The sequence below is a fragment of the Chiloscyllium plagiosum genome, unplaced genomic scaffold (assembly GCF_037043375.1).
Source record: "Chiloscyllium plagiosum isolate Xiang-an unplaced genomic scaffold, Cpla_swu_hap1 HiC_scaffold_46, whole genome shotgun sequence".
NCBI classification, from domain to species: Eukaryota; Metazoa; Chordata; class Chondrichthyes; order Orectolobiformes; family Hemiscylliidae; genus Chiloscyllium; species Chiloscyllium plagiosum.
The window spans coordinates 70,903,746-70,916,979 of record NW_028270184.1 but is presented as its reverse complement, the minus strand read 5'-3'; the positions used below and the strand labels follow the sequence as shown (position 1 = coordinate 70,916,979).

The 13,234-nt window shown below is 45.0% G+C and overlaps 2 non-coding genes across 2 annotated transcripts; both read left to right on the top strand.

The window, feature by feature from the left end:
• Window positions 1–4,208: 4,208 nt before the first annotated feature.
• On the top strand, window positions 4,209–4,280 carry trnah-gug (transfer RNA histidin (anticodon GUG)). Its single transcript has one exon. It is a non-coding gene; the product is annotated as a tRNA-His (tRNA).
• A 1,426-nt stretch (window positions 4,281–5,706) lies between these two features.
• trnah-gug (transfer RNA histidin (anticodon GUG)) lies at window positions 5,707–5,778 on the top strand. The gene has a single exon. It is a non-coding gene; the product is annotated as a tRNA-His (tRNA).
• The last annotated feature ends 7,456 nt before the right edge of the window (window positions 5,779–13,234 follow it).

Genomic DNA, 13,234 nt, shown 5'->3' with positions numbered 1-13,234 from the left:
CTGTGTTTCTGACACTGGCGGTGGCAGCTGCATTTGCTCGCATCTGCTCAGTATCAGTTTCTTCCACACAGTGAAGACTTCAACCTGGAGAAGGTGGTGTTGGGGTGATAGTTTAAACTAGTCATCCTTGGCGACTGGGACACGGAAAAGGTGATGTTTACGTTCGACGAATAAAACCTGAAATGCAAGCCTGACCTCAGGAACAGAGATCATAATTTTAATTTCCTGCAATCTCATTCATTCATGTCCCTTATGCAGCGGATTCAACCATCTTCACCCAGTCCGGCCGACGAGAGACTCCAGGACCAGAAAAAAAACATGAGCTGACCGTTAATTCAGGAATCCCCATCATGTGGGGAAGCAGGCTTGTCGGCCTTTCCAGTCCACACGGTACATCGGAAGCGCATCCCACCAGACCCCAGGGTATTCCCTGTCCCATAAGCCTGCATTTCCCATTGTTGATCCCTGTAACAGGCACACCTTTGGTCAGAGGGAGAAATAAAAACGCAAACACACAGAGAATGTGCAGACTGCCCACAGACAGAGACCCGAGGCTGGGATCGAACCCAGCTTTGTGGTGTAGCCAGACAGCAACGAACAAGGGGCGAAGAATAAATGTTGTCCTGACCAGTGATACGCACGCCCTGTGGGTGAATGAGAAAGAATGAAAAAGAATGAAAACACATTAACAGCATGGAAAACGGGATTTGTACCTGTGTGGACACAACTTGAAAGGATCGTTCACACTGTGTAGAAAAAAGGACGCCGATACTACAGAGAAATTAGGGCAATGTGGGAATTGCTGGAAGAGATTCAATTAGCCACAGAAATGGAAATAATTTCATCAGTAACACTGGGGACAAGCCGTTCACCAGTCCCGTGTGTGGGAAGGGATGACTGACGAAATAACCTCCGAGACTCCAGCAGGATTACATATCCCATCAGGTGTTCGATTATGCTGTCAATGCTGCTGTTAATCCCAACCAGCTATTTGTTCCATAGCGTCAATCGTAGAGTCATACAGCATGAAGGCATACAGGCCCGTCAGTGCAACCAATCCATGCTGAACATACTGCCAAACTAATCTACTCCCATATGCCTCCTCCTGTACCCGTTGAGTGGTTATAATGCCCTTGTAGTTTTATTACTGTGTTGTTAATCCAAAAAAAGGTAATATTTTGGGGACAAAGATTTCAGGTCCTGGCATGACAGATGGTGGAGTTTGGATTCAATAAGCACCTGGAATTGAAAAATCTCGTGATGACCTGAATCAGTTGTGTGGAAAATCCCATCTGATTCACTCATGCCAGTTCGGGAAGCAAACTGTCATATTCATCTGCTCTGTCCCACAGGAGACTCCAGATGGATAATACCTGGTTGACTCTTAAATGTCCTCTGGGAAATAACTGATTTACTAGGCATGAATAAATTTATTTTTAAAATCCCAATTTCCCATTCATATTTGAAATCAATTGTCCATTAAATGTTGCAAACATACCCTCATCCATCACTTTCTCAACAAGTTAATTGCACACGTAAAACACATTCAATAAAAAAAGCCTCATATGATTTTTTAATAAAAACCCTGTCTTTTCATCTGAAACATATGCCCTCTCACCTTGAAATCCCCATCCTCGGAACAGGCAGCTATCGCTAACTCTAACTTGCCTCTCAATAATTCATAAACTTCTGTCAGGTTGTTGTAGTTCTGTTCGCCGAGCTGGAAATTTTTGTTGCAAACGTTTCGTCCCCTGTCTAGGTGACATCCTCCGTGCTTAGGAGCCTCCTGTGAAACGCTTCTGTGGTGTTTCCTCCGGCATTTATAGTGGCCTGTCCCTGCCGCTTCCGGTTGTCAGTTTCAGCTGTCCGCTGTAGTGGCCTGTATATTGGGTCCAGGTCGATGTGTTTGTTGATGGAGTTTGTGGATGAGTGCCATGCTTCTAGGAATTCCCTGGCTGTTCTCTGTTTGGCTTTCCCTATAATGGTAGTGTTGTCCCAGTCGAATTCATGTTGCTTGTCGTCTACATGTGTAGCTACCAAGGATAGCTGGTCGTGTCGTTTCGTGGCTAGTTGATGTTCATGGATGCGGATCGTTCGCTGTCTTCCTGGTTGTCCTATATAGTGTTTTGTGCAGTCCTTACATGGGGTTTTGTACACTACATTTGTTTTGCTCATGCTGGGTATCGGGTCCTTCGTTCTGGTGAGTTGTTGTCTGAGTGTGGCTGTTGGTTTGTGAGCTGTTATAAGTCCTAGTGGTCGCAGTAGTCTGGCTGTCAGTTCTGAAATGCACCTGATGTATGGTAGTGTGGCTAGTCCCTTGGGTTGCGGCATGTCCTCGTTCCGTTGTCTTTCCCTTAGGCATCTGTTCATGAAATTGCGCGGGTATCCGTTTCTGGAGAATACATTGTGCAGGTGTTCCTCTTCCGCTTTTTGCAGTTCTGGTGTGCTGCAGTGTGCCGGACTGACAACCGGAAGCGGCAGGGACAGGCCACTATAAATGCCAGAGGAAACACCACAGAAGCGCTTCACGGGAGGCTCCCAAGCACTGAGGATATCACCGAGACAGGGAACGAAACGTTTGCAACAAAAAGTTCCAGCTCGGTAAACAGAACCACAACAACGAGCACCCGAGCTACAAATCTTCTCCCAAATTCTGTCAGGTCGCCGTTCAAACCCCTAACCGAGAGTGAAAACAGTCTCAACTTCGGGACAGTGAGAACTGCAGATGAGAGATCAGAGTCCAGAGTGTTGTGCTGGGATGCATCATTTGAGGAGCGGGAGAATCGACATTTCGGGGAAGAGCCTGATGGAGAACACTTGCGCAAAAAAAATTATTCTCCTGCTCCTGGGATGTTGCCTTATCTGTTATGGTTTTCCAGTACCCCGATCTTGAATCTGAAAATAGTCTCAGCCTATCCAGCCTTTCATTATAACACAAACCTTCCACACACAGCAACATGCGTGCATACTTTTCTGAACCTGCTCCAGCTGAATAATATCATTCCTACAACTGGGCGACCAGAACTGGACATAATATTCCAGAAGAAGCCTCATCAATGTCCTACAAAGCTTCGACATAACGTCCCGACTCCTACACACGAAGGACTGAACAATGAAGGGAAGTTAAATGCGTTTGAACCATCTTGTCTGTAGGTGATGCAAACTACAAGAAATTATGCACCTGCACCCCTAGCTTCCGTGTTCTCCAACACTACGCAACTTGTTGTTGTACCAAAATGCAATACCTTCCATTTATCCGGATTGAACTCCATGTTACATTTTTCAGTTCAACGACTCATTGGATTAAGTTCCTTTTGAAACTTCGATAATCTTCCTCACTGTCTCCAATTCTGGCGTCGCCTGCAAACCTACGAATCATGCCTGCAGTGAGTTCCACTGTTTTCTCATATAGATCAATGATTCATATTTACTTGTAGTGGCCGTGATTTAGCAGTGTGCAAATCATACAACAGTAATTAACAATGAGGAAGAAAGCCGCAGACTGCAGGGAGATATTAAACAATTGGAAATGAAAATGGTGAAAACAATTCTTTCCAGGCCAGTTGGTGATAGTGAAGTAAAATCAAACTTCAAACCAGCCGTCCTCGCTCCAGTTGTGGCACTCAGCTGTCTCAGCATGCTGCACTGTAGATTGCGATAAACGGGAAAAAAAATTCCCTTCTGCCCCGCCTTTGACCAGGAGCTCTCCCAACCTCGGATTTGCTTGCGTTTCGAAACCGTCATAGAAATGCCGTGCATTCACCGGTTGTGTCACTGGAGCCCGAGAGTATCTGTGCGACCTCATTCCTATCCCGACTTCCAGTTGGATCTTCACGACTGCGCCACGCAATTCCTCTGTTTCTGGGGCTGGGAATTGGGACTATGTGGCAGCAGTGGTTACTGCCTTGTGTGGGGAAAGTAGCCGATGTTAAACTGTATTACTATTGAACCAGACATTTTAACAACACCTGCACTGTCCCCGGAGTTTTTGATGTTTTCGAGAAATCTATTTATCTCAGCCTACAGCATATAAATAATGGAATCACCACAGCCACTGGGGGAACCGATATTAAACGGTCAGCCCATTCTGAGTTCCCACATTTCTGCCACTGTTGGCTCATCACTGATATTGTGCATTTGGTGCGCTGCCTAACATTTCCTATGAAACTGTACTTATTGCAAGCGGCGCACGTGCGCGTCTGTGGGACGCCGTGATCGTATAGTGGTTAGTGCTCTGCGTTGTGGCCGCAGCAACCTCGGTTCGAATCCGAGTCACGGCAGTAATCGCTCTATCTGCCCCAGTTTTTGTGAAACACAAAGGAATCAGTTGTTTGAACATGGTAATTTTCTCCAAGGTGATGATATTTTCCCTTCAAATTCTGCTTGCTCACATCTCTGTGTTTCATATGTCAGAATTCAAATCCACCCGTTCTCAGAAATTTCTCTCCATCCTTCGATCACTAACTGAACGTTCCGTCCCACACCCCCATTTCATTAATTTAGCGATGCCGGTGTTGGACTATGGTGTACAAAGTTAAACATCACACAACACTGCCTTGGATGTTAAGTATGTTAAGTATGGAAGTATGTTAAATGCCTTTGAACCATCTTGTCTGTAGGTGATGCAAACTACAAGGAATTATGCACCTGCACCCCTAGCTTCTGTGTTTTCCAACACTACGCAAAGCCCTACTCTTGTTGTTGTACCAAAATGTAATACCTTCCATTTATCCAGATTGAACTCCATGTTACATTTTTCAGTCCAACGACTCATTGGATTAAGATCCTTTTGAAACTTAGATAATCTTCCTCACTGTCTACAATTCTGGCGTCGCCTGCAAACCGACAAAGCATGCCTGCAGCGAGTTCCACTGTTTTCTCATACAGATCAATGATTCATATTCACTTGTAGTGGCCGTGATTTAGCAGTGTGCAAATCATACAATAGTTAGTCATGCAATTAACCATGAGGAAGAAAGCCGCAGACTGCAGGGAGATATTAAACAATTGGAAAGAAAGATAGTGAAAGCAATTCATTCCAGGTAAGTTGGTGACAGTGAAGCAAGTTCAAACTTCAAACCAGCCGCCCTCGCTCCAGTTGTGGCATTCAGCTGTCTCAGCAAGATGCACTGTAGATTGCTGTTATTAGAAACGGGAACACATTTTCCCTTCTGTCCCGCCTTTGCTCATGAGCACTCCCAACCTCGGAATTGCTTGCGCCTCTAAACTGTCATAGAAATGCTGTGCATTCACCGGTTCTGTCACTGGGGTCGTCGAGTATCTGTGCGACCTCATTCCCATCCCGACTTCCAGTTGGATCTTCGCGACTGCGCTACTCAGTTCCTCTGATTCTGGGGCTGGGAATTGGGACTATGTGGCAGCAATGGTTACTGCCTTGTGTGGGGAAACTGGTGAAGTAGCCGATGTTAAACTGCATTACTATTGAAGCACACATTTCAGCCACACCTGCACTGTCCCCGGAGTTTTTGATATTTTGGAGAAATTTATTTATCTCAGCCTTCAGCATATTAATGATGGAATCACCACAGCCTCTGGGGGAACCGATATTAAACGGTCAGCCCATTCTGTGTTCCCACAGATCTGCCACTGTTCGCGAAGCACTGATATTGTGCATTTGGTACGCCACCTAACATTTCCTATAATACTGTACTTATTGCACGCAGGCAGTATGCGCGTCTGTGGGACGCCGTGATCGTATAGTGGTTAGTACTCTGCGTTGTGGCCGCAGCAACCTCGGTTCGAATCCGAGTCACGGCAGTAATCGCTCTATCTGCCCCAGTTTTTGTGAAACACAAAGGAATCAGTTGTTTTAACATGGTAATTTTCTCCAAGGTGATGATCTTTTCCCTTCAAATTCTGCTTGCTCACATCTCTGTGTTTTATATGTCCGAATTCAAATCCACCCGTTCTCAGAGATTTCTCTCCCTCCTTCGATCACTAACCGAACTTTCCGTCCCACACCCCCGTTTCATTAATTTAGAGATGCCGGTGTTGCACTATGGTTTATAAAGTTAAAAATCACACAACACCAGGTTACAGTCTAACAGGTTTAACTGAGCACTAGGTTTCGGAGCGCTGCTCTTTCATCACGTGGTTGTGGAGTCATTTCCTATTTCATTAAGGCACTGCAGAATCTAACACTGACTCTCACATTGATACTGTTCACTCTGTGCTGCTGTGGTCAATGTGGCTGGGTGAACGTGCCCCAACCCCACCATCGGGACCTGCAGACCAGTTGATCCATTTGGTTACCGCTGTTGTGAGGCCACTCCTCATGTAGCAGCTTTTACTGATATGGACTTGCGATTATTGGGGGTCAAGCTCAGGAAAATGACACATTACGATATCGAGGAAAAGCGAAGTCATTGAGAAAAAATAGTTTCACGGGTTTTCTGCAATGGCTGAGCTCTATTACCACTGGACTGTTAACTCAGACACCATGCAAATGGAGTAGGGACCCGGGTTTGACTACAACCATGCCAGGTGTTAGAATTGAGATTCAATAAATATCTGGAATTACGAATCGAATAACACCTATAAATCCATGGTCAATTGTTGAAAAAACAAAGCCATCGGGTTTACTGACGTCCTTTGAGGAAGGAAATGCTATTCTTACCTGTTCTGGCCTCCAGTTGACTCCAGACCCACTGCAATACGGTTGAGTCTCAACTGCCCGCTGTGCAATTAGGGATCACAATCAATACTGCCGAGCCAGCGACGCCCTCATACTGTAACAGAATAGGGAAAAAAAAAGTTAATTCGGCTCTAGCTAGATTACTGTGTGCAGTTCTACAATTCACAGTATAGCAATGATGTGATCGCAATGGAAACATTGCAGGACAGATTTAATGGGATATTGTCTGGGCTGAAGAGTTTCAGTTATGAGGAGAGATTGGACAGACTGGAGTAGTTTGTCACCAAGCAGAGGAGATTGGAGAAGACACGACTGAAATGTACAAAATAATGAGGGATATGGATAGGGTAGACGAAAGAAGCGTTTGTTATTGATGAAGGGATCGAACACTGGGGCCAAGAGATTTCGGGAAAAGGCAGAAAGTTTTGAGTAGATGTGCGGAAAGGGTCAGAGAGGAAAAAAAAATTGAGATGTTAATTTGCGATGCCAAAACATATAAGACTATGGGATAAACAATGGAAAACTTGATTCAGGTCGTTAAGCAGTTGCGTTGGACAAGTGCAGCCACAGCAGGCTGAAGGGCCTCCTTCGATGTTGTCCTCTATAGTATCGTGGTTAGTGCCCCTCATGCTTGGCCTTCCATTCTCGATTGGATATGTCACAGGAAAGACAGTGCTGTCTGAATCAGCTGGGGAAGGACTGCAGCACCTGGGGAGAGAGAGTGTCAGTGAAAGTGCAAACACGTAACTTCAGCAAACTGCACATTGTGTTTGTGTTGCAATGAACACCATTATATAGAACTGTTCCTGACTAATGTGTTGATTTACAGCAGGAATCTGAGGCAGAAAACAGAGTAAACCCATTCAGATCTGAGTGCAGAAACATTTCGAGCAGAACGAATGAGGTTGTACAGCGCAGAACCACGTCTGAGTGCATTGAATTCCGGTTGATGGGCGCAGCTTGCTTTCACTCGGCTGAGTTACCAGTGTGCAAATGATACAGATAGTGTTCAATGTGATGGTACATTTGCTCAGTGGTTCGAACTGCTGTTAAGTCTGTAGCTTAGGTAGATTGGTCATGTTAAATTGCGCTGATGTGTCCAGAGAGTGAATTCAGTAAGTTAAGTGAGTTAGCATGGGTCACACAGCGATAAGGTCATCAGTCACACGATGTCAGGTTTTATTCCAGCAGGTTTATTTGAAATCACAAGCCAGGGGCCTGCGGGGATAGAGACGGGAGCTAGATCTGGTTGAGATGCTGTTCAGAGTGTCCCGACAGACTCGACTGGCTGAACTGTACTTTCTGCCTTGTAGGGAATCTATGATTCTATCAGAGAGGACACTGCCAGCGTTTACTGGGGTGCTAAGACATTAGAGACGATGCTGACGGCGTTTAGTGGGGATGGAATTTTATTTATTTGTGTTGAAAAATTTGACACTGAACCAAGGAAAACCGAATGGAAGTTTTCCTGAGTATTTTAGGTTTGGAGAGAGTAAATAGGTGGTAAATTCGCTCTTTAAAGTTCGTATATTTCTGAACGTCAGGCTTTCAAAACCATCGATGTAGGACAAAGAAATGATGGGAGCAGAATTTCTGTCACTCAGAGAATCCGTTTCCAAAATATTTGGAAAGGCACATTGAGAGACGCACAAGTAGTGAGTTTCACCAGGAGAGAGACACCCTGTGGCCAGGTAAAAGTGTAAAAGTGGGGTCTGGGGGGTAGAAGGTGCGAGGAAACAATGTCTAATTTGGACGACTTCAGATGCAAAGAAATATCGGAAACGTATGCAGCTGAGTAAGATTCAGCAAAAAAAACCTCAGAGTTTTGAAAGAATTCTATTAATATTCCACATGAAGCATTATAAATGGAACTGACCAGATTTTGTATATTGTCAAGGAAAGCTATTCCATAATGTACAGGAAGTGACCAGTCTCTTGGAGATCGATTTCTTGCTTTCATCCCATGGCTTAAATGTGGGAGGACAGTTGCCATGATGTTGGGTTCACTTGACAACCACGGAAATCTGCCAAAGTAACTGAGCATCAAAACTGGCATCTTGCTTTGTAGTTTAACCTTCTGTTTCTCTCATCAGTATTTTCTTTAAGCTGAAATAAATTAGGAGCAAAATCGAATGCAACACTTAACGTTCCAATCACATAAATCAAATTCACTTCCGATCATTGCAATGAACAGAGTGAAGTTGCAGCAAAATTAATAAAATTAAACAAACAAAACTGCATTTCCGGGAATTTTACCCAGTTCAGGTTCAGCCATGTGAGAAAGACCATCGAGCTAAAACATCACCTTCACTTCTCTCTCCATATATAAGTCTTCACGTGAGAGAGAAACTGTCTGAAGAAATTATGCGTCAAGACTAAATGTGCGTGTGCATGTGACGGGAATTTCATGTTAGCTGGTTCATTCTGAGACAGTTCCAACTCGGAATGAATCAATGACAGGTATTCCTTCCAAGGACGAGGTCAACTCCTTCGATTTTGCTGGTAATATTATTCCACTGAAAGCAGAAAAATAAAGGTTCGATTCGATTCAGCTCAGGGAATGTCTTATCCCCTCGGTGCACCACATGTAATCTTGATGTGGTCACATGTGAGACCCTTTGACATGGGTTTCGCGGCCCAGAGGTTAAGGCTCTGTCACTGTGCACGTGTGGATTTGAATCCTACTCTGGCTGTTGCTTCTATCAAACGCAGTGTGGTTTCCCTTTGTGCCTTGCATCTTTAGTATACACTGGATGGAGATTCTTGCCCATGCCCTTCGTTGTACCAGAGATTAGTGATAAATCGATATCATATCAAAGTAGAAATACACCAATTTGTTTTTGTTGTAAGTTAAATTGGGATAATGAAAAGGAGTGCAACGTTACTTTCCTACTTTCATTCCATCTTGACGTTCTATGAATTTATATCGAATGAAAGCAAAACAAATAAGGAGAGATCGGGTGCAATAGTTTATCCAGTGGGATTGTGAATTTTAATGCAACACTCCACACAAAGTTCTGATCAGTATTTCAAACAGTCAATTGGAATTGGAACTGCAGAAAACTTCTCCTATGAAACGAACCTTTCATTCTTTCACAAACTACTGCTGTGTGGATCATACCGCAATCTATCATCCAGCGTGATCACCAAATTGCCAACAACATTTGATCCACGAATTTTTTTTAGCAATCACACCTTCTGCACATATCCGTCTGTGGTCTGACCAGTGCCATTTGTTGTCTCCAGGCCACAGCACATTCCTTGTTCATCAGTTTATGAGCCGAGTTCCTGATCTGTCTGCTCAGTTTGATAAACTTTACTATCACATCATCCCATCCCCTCAGAATTCTAAACTTATCAATAAAATATTGAGTTAGACCAAATGATATAGCATTGGAAGTCGGATATTCAGCCCATCGAGACTGCTCCACCATTCAACGAACTCATGGCTGATCTGATAATCTTCAACTCCATTCTCATACCTTACCTCGAACGAGTTTCATCGTCTTTCTGGTTAAATATCAGTCTGGCACAGTTTGAAAATACACAACTCAGCCTCAACAACAGTTTTAGTAAAGTGTTCCACCGATTCACTGGTCCCTGAGCAAAGAAATGACTCCTCATTTCTGAATTAAATAGGTAATATCTAATTCTGAGTTCATGTACTCTGGTGCTCTCCTCATACCAGAGGGTAAACCACATGCCTGTACCTACCCTGTCAAGATCCTATGAATAATGAACGTTTATAAATGTTTTTATGTGATTATACAGTTCCCCTCCGCATCTTTTGTTCTAACGGGAAGGGTAGAACTGGCGGAAGATGAGGGAGTGGGGATGAGGAAACTGATGAAGTCCACATTGATATCATGGGGTTGAATGGTCCCGAGAAAGACGATGAGGCGTTCTTCCTCCAGGCATTGGATGGTGAGGGAGTGGTGATTAAGGTGGCTCAGGGCCTACATGTCCGTGGGAGAGGGAGTCGAAATGTTTGGCCATGCGTCAGTGGAGTTGAAGCTTGCAGTTGTCCTGAGATGTTCTCTGAAGTGCTCTGTCAGAAGACATCCCCAATTTAGAGGCGACCGCATCTGGAGCAGCAGATACAACAAATAACACGTGTGGGAGAGCGGGTGAACCTTTGATGGATGTGGAAGGCTCCATTGGAGCCTTGGATAGAGGTGAGGGGGGAGATGTTCGTGCAGGATTTGCAATTCCTGTGGTGGCAGAGGAAGGTGCAGGGAGCGAATGGTGGGTCATTTGAGGGCGTGGACATGACTAAGTAGTCGCGGAGGGAAAGGTGTTTGTGGAAATCGGATAGGTTTGGGGAAGGAAATATATCCCTGGTGCTGGGGTCAATTTAGAGGTGGCTAAAATGTCGGCAGATGATGTGATTTATGCGGAGGTTGGTGCAATGAAAGGTGTGGACTCTGCTCTGTCCTTGTTCCGTCCATGTTGTGTTTGGAGATGTGGGGTTCATGGATGGAGTGCGGGATATGGATGAGATGCATTACAGAGCATCTTCAAACACATGGGAGGGGAATTTCCGATCTTAAATGAAGGAGGCCTTCTGGTGTGTTCTGTGGTGGAACTGGTCCTCTGGGAGCAGATGCAGAGGAGGCAGAGGAGTTAGGAACACAGGAAAGCATTTGTGCAGGAGGTGGGGTGGGAGGAGATGGAATCCACATATCTGTGGTTGTCAGTGGGTTTGTTAAAAATATCAGTAACACAGACCTCCAGGGATATTTTTTTCCCTCCCACCCCTATCCACTTTCCGCAAAGACCGGTCTCTCCACGACTACCTCGTCAAGTCCCCGCCCTCCAATGATCCACCCTCCCCTCCTGGCACCTTCTCTGCCACTACAGGAATTGAAAAACCTGCGTCCACACACACTCCACCTCTGCCCAATGCCCCAAAGAAGCCTTTCACATCCATCAAAGTTTCACCTGCACTTCCACACACGTCATTTATTGCATCCGTTGCTCCCGATGCAGTCTCCTCTACAGTGGGGCCACCGGCCGTCTTCTCACAGAGCGCTTCAGAGACCATCTCCAGGAGACTGGCAACAATCAATCCCAACGCCCCGTGACCGAACACTTCAACTCCTCCCGGCCACTTTCCGGAGGACATGCAGGTTTTCAGACTCCTCCACAGCCACTTCCTCACCACCCAACGCCTGGAGGAAGAACGTCTCATCTTCTGCCTCATGACACTTCAACCCCATGGCATCAATGTGGATTTCACCAGTTTCCTTATTCCCCACCCCGCCACACACCTTACACTCGCTCCAACCTTCCAGCTTGGCACTGTACTACTGACCTGCCCCACCTGTCTATCTTCCTTCATACCGATCCGCTCCACCCTCTTCTCCGAACGAACACTCTTATCCCCACCTCCATCCTCCTATTGCACTCTCAGCTAAATTCTCCCAAGCCCCACCCCTCCCATTTACTTCTCCAACCTCGAGACTCCCAGCCTTATTCCTGATGAAAGCCTTTTGCCAAAACGTCTTTATTTCTGCTACATGTATGCTGCATGACCTGCTGTGCTTCTTCAGCACCACTCTAATCTTGACTCTGATCTCCAGCATCGACAGTACGCACGTCCATCCAACTGATTTCCCCTGTCCATTGATCTTCAGTCATCATGAATGTCCACGCCAAGATCTCTTTGTCTGTCTGCACCACACAGAATACTCACTGCTATTATTTCTTCTCCCTATTTTCGTTAACACTGCTTGGTCTGGATTCAATTCCATTCGCCATTTTCCTTTCCACCAGATTGATACTTCCTTGCAATCTCTGACATTCGTCGTCACAGTCAACTGCACGACCAATTGTTGCATCATCAGCAAACTTCTGAATCTTGGCTCCTGCAACTATGTCTACATCACGGATCTACATCAGAAAACAATGGAACTCCACTTGAAACACGCATCCAAACAGGGTTCATTGCTGGTTGGGATGAACAACTGCAATAACAGCAGTTTCGATCTCCTGCTCTCATTTGTAAATTCATTGTTGACTCTGTCAATTGGTCTCCTGCGGGATCAGTTCTCACATATGGAAGTTGTGAATGACCTGTGCGCATTGTGACTGAGCAAGTGAGTTTACACCTAAGGAGGTAATTGAATCCCTTCCTGCAGTCACCCCATGGCCCTAACTTCTTGGCACTGTGGATATCCTTGTGTCTATTTAATTTGATAATCAGTTGAATTCGATTCCACACAGACACGATTCCCATTTTCCCTGTTGTCCATGTATTTTTATTCTTCCTTATTCTCCCACGGAATGTTGTTATACTTGGTCTGAAGAGCATTTGTTGTTCATTCTTAATTCACCTTGAACTGAGTCAGAGGGCATTCATGGGTGGACTACATTTTTGTGGGTTTGGAGTCACATGTTGACAGGACTCGTTATGGTTGGTAGATTTCCCTTTCGAAGGAACATGAATAAATGAGTTTTCAACAATATAAAGTTATTGTCTCTGTTGCTGAGATTGGGTGTATTTTCCAGATTTTACTCATCGAATTTAAGTAGCAGCAGCTGTCGCATTCCAGTCTCCAAAGATTACTAGCCCAATAC